The sequence below is a fragment of the Setaria viridis genome, chromosome 8, assembly GCF_005286985.2.
Source record: "Setaria viridis chromosome 8, Setaria_viridis_v4.0, whole genome shotgun sequence".
In the NCBI taxonomy this organism is placed as follows: domain Eukaryota; kingdom Viridiplantae; phylum Streptophyta; class Magnoliopsida; order Poales; family Poaceae; genus Setaria; species Setaria viridis.
Genome location: NC_048270.2, coordinates 24,765,038 through 24,777,180, shown reverse-complemented (window position 1 = coordinate 24,777,180; position 12,143 = coordinate 24,765,038).

Below are 12,143 nucleotides of genomic sequence, written 5' to 3'. Positions count from 1 at the left end.
AATTCGATGTGTCCCAACCAAAATACGTACTCGTCTGATCATGTTACGTTGTCCCAACCAAATATCCCACAAGATAAAAAAGAAGATAAACTCGAAGTCAAATACCCAGAGCATCATTTCTGTCTTCTATACTAGAACCCGTTGATCGACTCGAGAGCTCTTATCACACGTAAACTACACGGGCTGTCCCATAAAACCACGTGCCAACGGAGGCCGGTCTCACCGCCATCGCTTCTGAATCGCACGACCCAGAGCGCTGCTCTCGTTTCCTAGGAATCCCCTCGCGTCCGCCGTCACACGTGGCAGCCGAAACGCGCCGGGACCCGCACGTTTTCGACCCGAACACCTCCCAGCCGACCCCGTTCCCTCGTGTAAAAACCCAACGCGAAGGAATCCTTCCCCAATCAATCCCCGTCGCATCGCCAGCCACAATCAAGGCGAATTATCGCCGGACACGCTAGCGATCGACGGTCAGCGCCGGCGATCGATGGCCTCCGGCCGGCCCTCCTACAACGCCAACGGCCACCACCACGCCGCCGCCCCGTTAGACAGGTACAGCTTGAAACTCTACGACTCTTCCTACGAATTTCCGGAGGTGGACGGATCAACAGCCGCCGGCGAGCCCGGAGCGGAAGAGGAAGGGACAGGGAGCCGGCGCCGGGCGACGGCAGCGTTGGCGTCGGCGAGCCGGAGGATTCCGACGCCGAGGGTGATTGGGAGATGGTGCCGCGCTTTGCCGTGGTGGCCCTCCGTGCTGCCGCGTGAAGAACAGGTGGTGGCCCCGGAGCTGCCGGACGCCGCGGAGAACAGCGGTGAGACGGGAAGCAAGGCCGCGGTGGACACGCGCACCAGGATGGAGGTGGACGGAAGAAAAGCTGCCGGCGAGCCCAAAGCAGGACCGGCGCCGGGCGACGCCAGGGTTGACGTCGGCGAGCCGGAGGATTCGGACGCGGAGGGCGAGTGGGAGATGGTGCCGCGCGCTTTGCCGTGTTTTCCCGTGGTGCTGCGCCGAGACTCAAGAACGGGCGGGGCAGGAGATCAGCACCAATGCGGATGCCAGCGCTGCTACCGCCGGCGTCGTCTCGAGGAAGCTGATTGAGATGGTGGCGGCGCTGTGCAAGCGGGACGCGCGGCAGCGGGTGCTGATCCGCGCGCTGGCGGAGCGCGTGGACTCGCTGGAGCGCACCGTGCGGCGGATGGAGGACGCCAAGCGGATGGCGAAGTAGCTTGAGAAAAAGATGGCGAAGGAAGCAACAAGTAGGGGTACCTGAGATTCTTTTTTCAGTTCAGCTTTGCTCTTAGTTTGGGCCTTTTCCATGCCCAGTTCTAGAGATTGTTTCATATAGTTAGTTTGCAATGGATTCTTTATAATTCATCCATATCTTGAGCTTATTTCATATAGCTCGTTTCTGATGAATTCTTTATAATCCATTCATCATTGCTTCTGAAACTTTTGAGCCCTTGTATCTGCAAGTAAAGAGGATTATGCTTTTGTCTTGGCCTGAGAACTGCCTGAACCTGCACGGCTGCATGTTACTTTTGCGCAATACTTCTATCAGGGATTCCATTGATGTCGATTTAGCAGGGATGCTGCCAAACTTTAATCACACTATAAAAGTAGAGATCTCTTACATTTTCTTCTCGTGAGAACTGGTGGAGAGAATACCAACATACCATTGCAAGCCTCGAAAGATTCGTGGATAGTCACATATGTTCTAACCTTCTCTTAAATTTTTTAGTAACAAAAGAAATTTAAAGTAAAAGAGGCTAATTAGGCTCGGGCATCTGACTATCAGGGAGACAAATATAAAGCATGCATTTGCTACGCTTTTCAAGATATTTGAACAGGAAAAGTTGACAGAAATTTTGCATAACGATCGGTTGTGTTTGAAAATGTTATGCTTAAAGAAAAAATATTGTGATCAAGCTGAAAAGTATTCCGGTTATGAAAAAATATTGTGCCCAAGAAAAATATTCCGCTTAAGGAAATACAAGCCTCAAATGTTATATATTTAATAAAAGCTGATCTTAGACAAAAAAATATTCTCGAAGTTGACATGAACAATTCATTGTAGGTTTTAAAAGGTTGACTTGTTGACAAGTTGGATCGAAGTAGCTTAACAAGGAGATTGACCTATTTTCTCACATATTTATCCAATTTTTTTCCTTACTTCACTTGTATTTTCTCAGCTAACCAAGACCTAAGTTTCAGATAAAGGTTTTACTCAAAACATACAAATGTCAGTAGATCATATGGAACTTGAGCATGTAGCTCATGCATGGCAATGAAAACGTACATTTGAAGTAAAAATGACATCTGCTGTATTTCCTCAACATTAAGACTTGTATAATAGTTTGTGTGAGTTAGCTGAATATGTCTTTAATTTCCCTTTTTTCTTTTGCAATACTTTATGCAAAGATAAAATTGCAAGAACCACCCTTTTATGTCACTTGGATTTTTTAGATACTAGCCTACAATATGTTTTGTTGCAAGACTCACCTCCAATTCCGATTTCTTGCAAAAAGCACCCCACTAAACATATGCTTATTGTAACAGCCCATGGGCCAAGTTGGGCTAACAATTTGAGTACCATGCATGAGGTATAGTAGCTCTAAGAATAGTCTCAAATGGGATGTGGAGAGTGGGATGAGCCCACTTAAATAGCTAGCTCTAGGAATCATTGCAACCTTAGGTTAACCCTTTTACGCGAAGCAAGGATGAAAGTATAAGCAGGTTGCAGTGTAGTTGTGGTCAACTTAGCGTGCCTTGGGTGAACCCTTTTACACGAAGCGAGGTTGAAAGCGTAAGCAGATTGCAGTGTAGTTGTGGTCAACTCAGCATGCAGAGAGTGAGCATGAGCTTTTCCTAGGCTGGGTCATTACACTTATGTGATTCCATCATTTTTTTTTCAAAATACAGCCACCACAAGCCAGGCAAGCTGAGTCGAGTGTGTCCAGTGTTATGCTGTTTCGGTTATGATTATTTAATATGTCGCATTGACAAAATTTAGAAACAAGAAAAACTAGTATAACTAAAGTTTTGCGTCGGTGATTCTTTTGCTGAAAGCTCCAAAAGAGGTAGAGGAGGCAAACTCCTGTCACGGCGATATGGTAATTTTTATCGAGATATTGGAAAGTAAAGCATTCCACTAGTCCTCGTTGTTGGAGCCCCTCTCAAGGGAATGTCCGCGCAATGATGTAAGCTCCCCAGTCAAGTAACTCCGTAGGGTACTCGACAGGTTTTCCCCACGTGCAAGTGGGTCTCTACCTAGCCTCTCCTGGATGATCCTTGCCGTTCTTTCACTTGGTAGTGCTTCGGCAAAACATGGTTGGAGGGTCTCAAAAGACTTACAAGCCCTGGATTCACAACTCTTGGTGCGCGCAAGCACTAATAATAAGGAGCTGTGCAAATCTCACCTAACTCTAGGCTAAATCCTAAAGCAATGCGTTAAAAAGCCTAAACTAGCACTAATCAAGACCTAAGCCTTATGCTAACTGTCTTAATCTTTTCTTGAACACTTGGGTGAGCACTTGGGTGGATAGAGCACTGGTCTATGTGTGGAAACCAAGGCTATAGCTTCTCCAAGCACTAACACACTAGAAATGGCTGGGCAATGGGGTATTTACTGCCCCAACTCCAAGAACTAGTCATTTCTCCAACAGTCATAGAATATGTGATCACTGAATGATTTGGTGCCCCCCAGCTGAGCACCACTGAATGGATCGGTGGTCCAATTCCAGCTAGCCATTTTGCAGCTGACACTTGGGCCCCATGGACACCGACTGATTCGGTGCCCATCCTTGGCCATCACCGTATGAATCGGCGGTTCTTTTGACCGTTGCTTCTTCCCTGGCTGTGAGCACCGACTGATTCAGGGCGCCTTCACAATAACATACGGTGAGATATATATATAAGCTATTCTATGACCGACCATATACCAGATTATCGACGCGAGGGCGAGGAAACGAGCGACTTCAAAAAATTTCAAATTTCAAATTTCGAGTTACTATTCACAGCACTATTCAAATTTGGCGAACACTATTCAAATTCGTGGCACTATTTAAATTCAGCTCACTATTCAAATTTGGGAATATGAATAGCGCCCGAGCACTCGCCGGGGAGTGGGTGGAGCACCTAAATGTGGCGGCACTATTCACTCACTATTGCGCACTATTGAGCTACTATTCGGGGTCGCTTTCAGGGGATACGGCACGCGCGGGTGCGCGATTAGGTATATTCCTTGATTAAGTTTATTCTCAGGATCTTTGCGGGTTGGCGAGACCGAAAATTCAGCCGGTCGTGCTGCTATGCTTGTGACAGTCCTACTCGGTACTCACCGCATGCCTCGCTATATATATATATATATATATATATATATATATATAGATAGATAGGGAGAGTATACTCTATGGTCGGTCATAGAATAGCTTATTCTGTGGTCAGCCCATCCAACACACTAGAATGGTTTCAGACAACAATGTAGTCAATTTACTAGAATTAATATGTCCATTCTTATATGTCATAATTTAATACAAATCGAGTGTGCCATAATTTACCAAAAAAGCATCTTGACGCTAAATAATTGTGGTAACTCCTCCACAGACGATCCTGAGCCGTTCCAATCACACCGACTGATTCGGTGGTAATATGCTGTGTCCACCGAATGGGTCGGTGTACATAGTACACGTCCCTTGGCCCAGCTGTTGTTCCTCTTATCACCGACTGATTCGGTGCCTTTGGCAATGGTCATCGTATGAATCGGTAGAGTTTGTAGGTGAACATTTCCTATAGGCGCTTCAATTCTTCGCGTGTCTTTGTCCCAGCTTCATTTCCATCATTTGGATGCTTTAGAAAAAGGCTCTGGATTTTTCAATCATTTGGATGCCATAGAACTATTCTAAGATTTTATTTTTTTTCTTATTTTGATGGCTTTGGAATTCATCCTTCGGACCTATAGAACACCTACAAAGGTACATCTTGTAAAAAAATTAGTCCCAATAACTATGTTGTCATTAATCACCCAAATTACTATGACCTAGGGTCATTTTCCTTACGATGACCATGATTACATAAAGCATGTTAGATAGTCTAATGCAGAACTAGACTAGGAACAAGCATATTCATAATAGTAGAAAGTATAAAAGGAGGCACTGAGTCTCTAATAGATTAGTAGACATGATCAACATTATTCAGACAAAAGTATACATTATTAGACCATCTCCGCCTAAGCCAGACCTACGATGATGAATGCTTGGCTCTTAAGTTCCACTATGGAACAACCACATAAGGAGGGCACAACGGTTAGGGTCTTCTAAGCCATTCTTAAACAATCCCAAAGACTTGCAGCAGCCTTCAGTTCCTTATGATGTTGTCCCTGTGTTTTCTTGAGTTCCAGTGGATGGATGATCGATTTAGGGTGCCTAGGAGGTTATATTTATACCCTTGAGGAGTCTTGTGGCGTGCTCCACCTTCCTTTGCACGAGTTCATTGCTTAATGATAAATCAAAACTTTATTTCCAAAAATCTAATTCATTAAAACTTTCCTTTTTCACACCCCTTCCTTCCAGATGTCATATCTCCCACCTACAAACTACAAATGAGGCAAACCTGATGGCAACAGTGTGTAGCATGATAAGATTTTCAACTTTGGTATTGATGGCTTTCCTTGAAACGAAGCTACGATCCACAAAATTGCGTCACAAGATAACTTGTCTAATTTTCAACTTTTCCATGTGGCATATATTTTGAGGCATTATCTCCTATATCAGGAATCCAAATTTTGTTTTCCACATGTCCAAATCAAAATTTGCGACGATAGCTACAACTATGGTACTCACATTTTTTTCATTAGATGTCATTTCGGTCTCCAAATCTACACTAGGAGATTGTGATGTCCTAGTCTGCGTGAATGTCTTTGGAGTTGAATTGATCTCATAAATAACTTTTTCAAACTCCAATTTTTTTCATGCTTAAGTCTCCCTAGCACAAGATTAATTCAATGTGGACACCTTATAACCATAGGTTAGGCTATGAAAACCCACATTACCCATTAGGTGGATGGCTGGGCTTCTTCTACTAGGCTCAACGCCTTCGAGTTTGTGCTTCCGTTTGGCCTGCGTTTCCTGTTATTTTGCTAAATGATCTAAAATACGAGACACATATGGATATGAGGTTCCTTTAGATGCCAAGTAGTAAGTTAGTGTAAGAATCAATATGAAATTAATCATCACCAAATAGCATTAAAAAGGTGTCTACAACTAGCGCCAACAATGGGCTTCCCTAGGAGCTGCTCAAATCTTGACGGAACAAGGTTCAATTAAATTTGGTTTCATAGTCCATCCAATTTATTGAACAAAGCCCATTTCCAACTCACTATTTTTGGGCCCAATTCAGAAAACCAAATGGGGCCTAACATATTAGATAGCATCAGTAAAAACTGATTAGTTTTACTTGTCCTTCAAACTTTTAGGTTATGGTGCCCTTTTCTACAGCTTTGGCTCATGCCGAGGGGAGGCGAGCGTGTAAATGTGTGTTTCCTTTCTCTTCACACATCTTGACTTAGTGGGTGGAGACAAACTCAATATGTAAGGGGGCGTTTCGATGTCAGGGGCTAAACTTTAGCCCTGTCACATCACACGTTCAGATGCTAATTAGGAGGACTAAATATGAGCTAATTAAAAAACCAATAGCAGAACCCATAGGCTAAATCGCGAGACGAATCTATTAAGCCTAATTAATCCATCATTAGCGAATGGTTACTGTAGCACCACATTGTCAAATCATGGACTAATTAGGCTTAATAGATTCGTCTCGCGATTTAGCCTAGGGGTTGTGCAATTAGTTTTGTAATTAGACTATGTTTAATACTCCTAATTAGTGTCCAAACATCCGATGTGACAGGGGCTAAAATTTAGCCCCTCCCTGCCAAACACCCCCTAAGTTTGTCATTCTCCACTTCCACTAACAGGGCGAGACTAAAGGTTCCACCACATTTACTATCCTCTCACCATACATGGGCTATTGAGATTTATTTGAAAATTTGAAAATATTACATGGGCTTGGCCTATACATTCTAACATCCTAAACCTTCGTGAACCCATCTTGATGACAGCAATCCGACATTCCAGAACCTTCAAAAAATGCCCCACTCCTCCTCAAACCTTTGCCCTCATCCAACATATAAACAACACCACAGAATCCTCCATTCCCATCATAACATAATTCAAATTTAAAAAAACCACACGAAAAACACCACTGACTCACGGCAATGGCTTCCTTCCAGTTCTTGGTCTACGACCCATATGACCCCTACATCTGTTGGTACTACCATCAACCACACAAAGTTCCCACAAGCGATCTTGATCGTGTGGGAGCAACCCAGATTAGAGATCAGCAATCCAAGTATATATGCATAAGTAGCCTCGAACAAATGGAAGATTCTCTTAACAGGTCTAATGTTGGACCAAGTTGGCACATACAATGGCACATACTATCTCCATCAAACTGTCCCAAGTTGGACCAAGTTCATAATAAGAGTATCGATATTTATGAAACTAAATAGATATAATATGTAAATATATTCATGGTAAGTCTAATGTTATTTATTTAGTATCATAAATAATCGTAATGTTTGGTGTAACCTTGGCCAAACTTAATACAATTTGACATAGGATAAAACAAGATTTGTTTTCTTTTTAGGATAGATGGAGTAGTATTTATTGGAAACACATCTTTGTGTTTAGATATTATTATTTTATATAGCATTCCTATTATTTAGAACAAGTAGTTTAAAGTGGCCAATATTTTTTTTGTTCTGCATTAAGATGAAACTAGGTAGGAGAGCAGTGGTATCGTATATTATATTCAACATTATAGAATCAAATTGAATCTTTGTATAATCTAGCCTGATGATTAATATAATATTATTTTTATATGACTTACACACACACACACACAGAGAGAGAGAGAGAGAGAGAGAGAGATTAGATTCATGGGCTTTAGAAACACCTCCCAATACATAGACTCACAACCTCATGACTAGGTTAATAAAGGAATGTACTATAAATGAGTCGTAAGTATTTTAATGGAAAATGGTACTAATTGTTAAAATTCCATAACTTGATACAATATTTGAAACGATGAAGAATGAGGGGATAAGGGACAAATTTATCTTTTCACCATATTCTGAAAGGTTTTTCTTTTGTAACTTCTTTATTCCGAATGCAGCTAGCAGAGTCAAGAATAGGGGCAAATGGAGTGTTCATTTTAAAAAAGTAGGGGTAAAATCATAAAGTGAAGAAAAATGAGGGTAAAATCACAATTGTACTTCAGAGAAGGGGTAAGAACAAAATAGCCCAAAAAATGTTCAAATATTTGAACAAAATGATCAATAGTGCATTGAAAATGGAGTTACAAAGCTACAATAAATGTTTTGAAACCATGAATAGGTTGTTGGATGTACACCTTAGAGCCAACTGGAATAAATATTTTGAAACCATTGAATAGGTAGTTGGATGTCTTAGAGCCGACTGCATTAGATACACTAATGGACTCGAATATATTTGATCCATTAGGGTATCAAAGTCACAATGTGTCACAAATTTTGAAGATGCATTAGCTAGATTTATACAACAGATGATATTGTTCATACGAGTCATGTGTTGGAGGTATGCCCTAGAGGCAATCATAGAGATGATGATATTCCATTTGTATCCATGATTTGTATGTTGTGTTCATTGAATATCCATTGAAGGCTACTTGAATTGAGTTGCACTTATGTGAATTGTATGTGAAACTCTTTACTTGTATGGTTATTCTAAAGTTGTCCCTAGTCGGAGTTCATGTGAGGACACACATGAATATTAGACTAGCACATCTATTAGTTGATGACTATGTTTCACAAGTCATGGACATGGAGATGTTGAACTAATAATGTGCACACATGTGGAGACATGTGCTAGGACTGACCCAACACGAGAAGTAGTTCTCTCTTTAAACAACATATACGCTTTGTCCTTAGACCTGAGATTGTCGCATGTATTCTAGATGTGGATCGACCTACTTAGGGGCTATCAAACGCTACGCCGTAACAGAGTAGTTATAAAGGTAGCTTTCGGGTTTGTCAAGAAGCATGCTATGAGACATGGTCAATCAAGATGGGATTTGCCCCTCTTTGATTGAGAGTGATATCTCTAGGCCCCTCGAGTGATCGGATCCGAAAATGCATGGCCATGCTACGTACGGTTAAGAGTTAACCTACAAAGGGATTCCGAATCACAGGATCGAGAAAGAGCGGTCGGCTTGAAGCTAGACCAAATATCGTGAGGCAAAGGGAATAGCATGTATATTATGTTGTGATGGTTCGTGTGATATGATCTTCGTGTGCGTATAGGAGTTGGCACGTCTTGCTAGAGGCCGCTACCGACTATTGGGCCGAGTAGGAGTACTCGGGCCATGTCTATACGTATCCGAACCCATAGGGTCACACACTTAAGGGGCTGGAAGCCCAATTCGGATCTGATCCGAGTTGGATTAGGTTTAGAAGTACTAATGGGCCTCGGACCCAGAGGCCCGTCAGGAACCTCTATAAATACAGGGGTGGGCGCGCCCTAGGGTTTACACCTTTTTGGCGAAACACACCTGCCGCGCCTCCCACGCCCTCGCCTGTTGCAACTCGCGGATCTAGCAGTCCGGCTTGCGACGCTTCCTCCCTGCACGTGTGGATACCTTGGAGGTGTTGCGCCTGCAGCACTTGGATGAGCCGCCGACGAGCCACGACGAGCCGACGACGAGCCGCGGCACGGGAGGCGATCTTGCTGCACGTGGACGAGCTGCTGAGGAGCTGCTGGCGTTGACGTGATCGACTACGTACGACTACGTTGATCGACTACGTGATCATCTTCACTGCATCGACGCATATCTACATCTTCCGCACCAGTAGTGCGTCGAGTGGTAATCCCGTGATCCTTATACGGCAGTTCTTCCTGGTTTTACGCGGTAGAAATTTTGATTTACGCTAGCGTAGCCTACCTCGTAACCCTACATCATGTTCATGTGAACATTACCATGTGCTACAGTACCCCCTAGGGTTTGGACGCCATGTGCAAGATTTGTATGGTGGAAGCCCTCGCACCTCCTCTGTTGATAGTTTCTAGGTTGTGGTTCCACGTGGGGTACTAGCATATCCTTTTTCTAGTTATTTACATTTGTTAGATAAGGATACATTGGATTCCTTGAGATTCTCCATTTTTTCATCGAGAGACTCGAGTTCTTGATTTTTCCAAATCTTCCTGCCTCTCAAGCTCTCCCTTTTGTTTATCCACTCTTTTCATGATCTTGACACCTTTTTCTTGTCTCTCTTTATCATCTTACCAAACTCAAACTTAAACCCTTCATATTCACTTTCTCTTTTCTTCCCACACTTAGCCATGAAGCACTTATTGGTGTACTATTGTGAAAATGAGTAGCTTGGTGCAGTGGATCCTTCATGAGGCTGATGACGTGAGTGATCTTCACTATTTGAATAGTCATTGGGCACCTCACTGCTAAAATTGGAATCCTTGATTTTGAGAAACTGGAACCTCTGGCTTTGCTGCAGCAGCTAAGGTAGGAGAGTTCTTATGATCCCTCAGTTGAGTTGCTTGAGCCTTTTCCTCTGATTCACTTGTTTTATGGTCTTGACCATGATCTTCACAAGTATCAAACATTTCTTTGAGAGTGGTCCATATGAGATGTGTGTCTTTTATGTGAATGAGTGAATCTTTGACCTCCCTACTCATAACACTGCGTAATAGGCAAACAACATGAGCATTAAGCTGCAAGCAAACAGCTCCCTCCTCCTTAGGTTTTTCCAATCAATTTTAGAGTTGAGAGGGGGCTCACATCTACAAGGTGCTCAACAAGAGGACAATAGGCTTGAAGTAATTGAGAAAATGAGAACTCCATGATTGATAGTTGGAACCATAAATCATGAGAGGATCGGATTGAACATACTCATTTAACGACATCTTTACTCATGGCGGTTAAGCTCGGATGTGAGACCAATCTCCGATACCAATTGAAAGGACGTTGATGTTGCCTAGAGGGGGTGGGGAGGGGGAATAGGTGTAACCTAAAATTACACTTAATGCAGCGGATTAAAACACTCTCTACCAAGACCAGAACTTCTGGTTTCCAAAACTGTAACCTCCGATTTTAGCTCGAGCAGAGAGGACCCCCAAAACACTGAGTTACAAATGAACTTAACATCAAACCAAACTTTGTGTGGGAGCTCAATAGGTGTTTCTTAGCCAGTTTAGTTTGGATTTTTGACATGTTTGAGAGTCAACAATAATGTATTCGAGACTTTAAAACATATTTAAGCAAAAATTTTATATTTCTTACATTTATACTTTTAATTAATATTTAGCTGTAAAAATAGCATAAACCCCTCAATAATCACATTTTAACTGATAATTCATAGCTACACATGCTAACAAAATTATTAGATACATTTATTTGTTTAATTTAAATGTTAATGACTATGATTAATAGCAGGGGTGTTAAAAAACACACCAGGGATACTTATACAAAACTAGTATGACCAAATTATGTTTTTCATTGATGATTGTTGCTGAAAGATTCTAAAGATGTTGGTTTTGTATTTTTAGAAGTATGCAACTTCGATAAAGATTGTATTCGTGGTTCCACATTAGCAAATTTGACAAAATCATCTTATATCACATTAATGGGGGTGGTTTTTTCAACAAAACTTAGTAAGTGTGGGTCTTCTATTTTATTAGCAACAGTTCATGTGGACACGAACAATAAATAGAATTCTATAAATGACTCGAACAAAAAGTAGATATTTAATTTTTTTTGGCTAAAAATAACAAGCGTCTCTCTCTATCACATTCAAATTTAGAATAAATAAATAATACTACCTCCATGTTCTTTTATTTGACGTTGGATAGTTCAAAAATAAACTAAGCAACATCAAATAATATGAGTTGGAGGCAGTAGCACAATTACCAGATGGAAGAAGGTTTTGCGTGTTCGTGGTGATTCATGAGACAGCAACATTTCTGCTGCCAAGACCATTTAAGGTGTTTTTCTTTTGCGAATTACAATGTTTGGATGATGGTTTTTTTTTCTATTTTGAAGT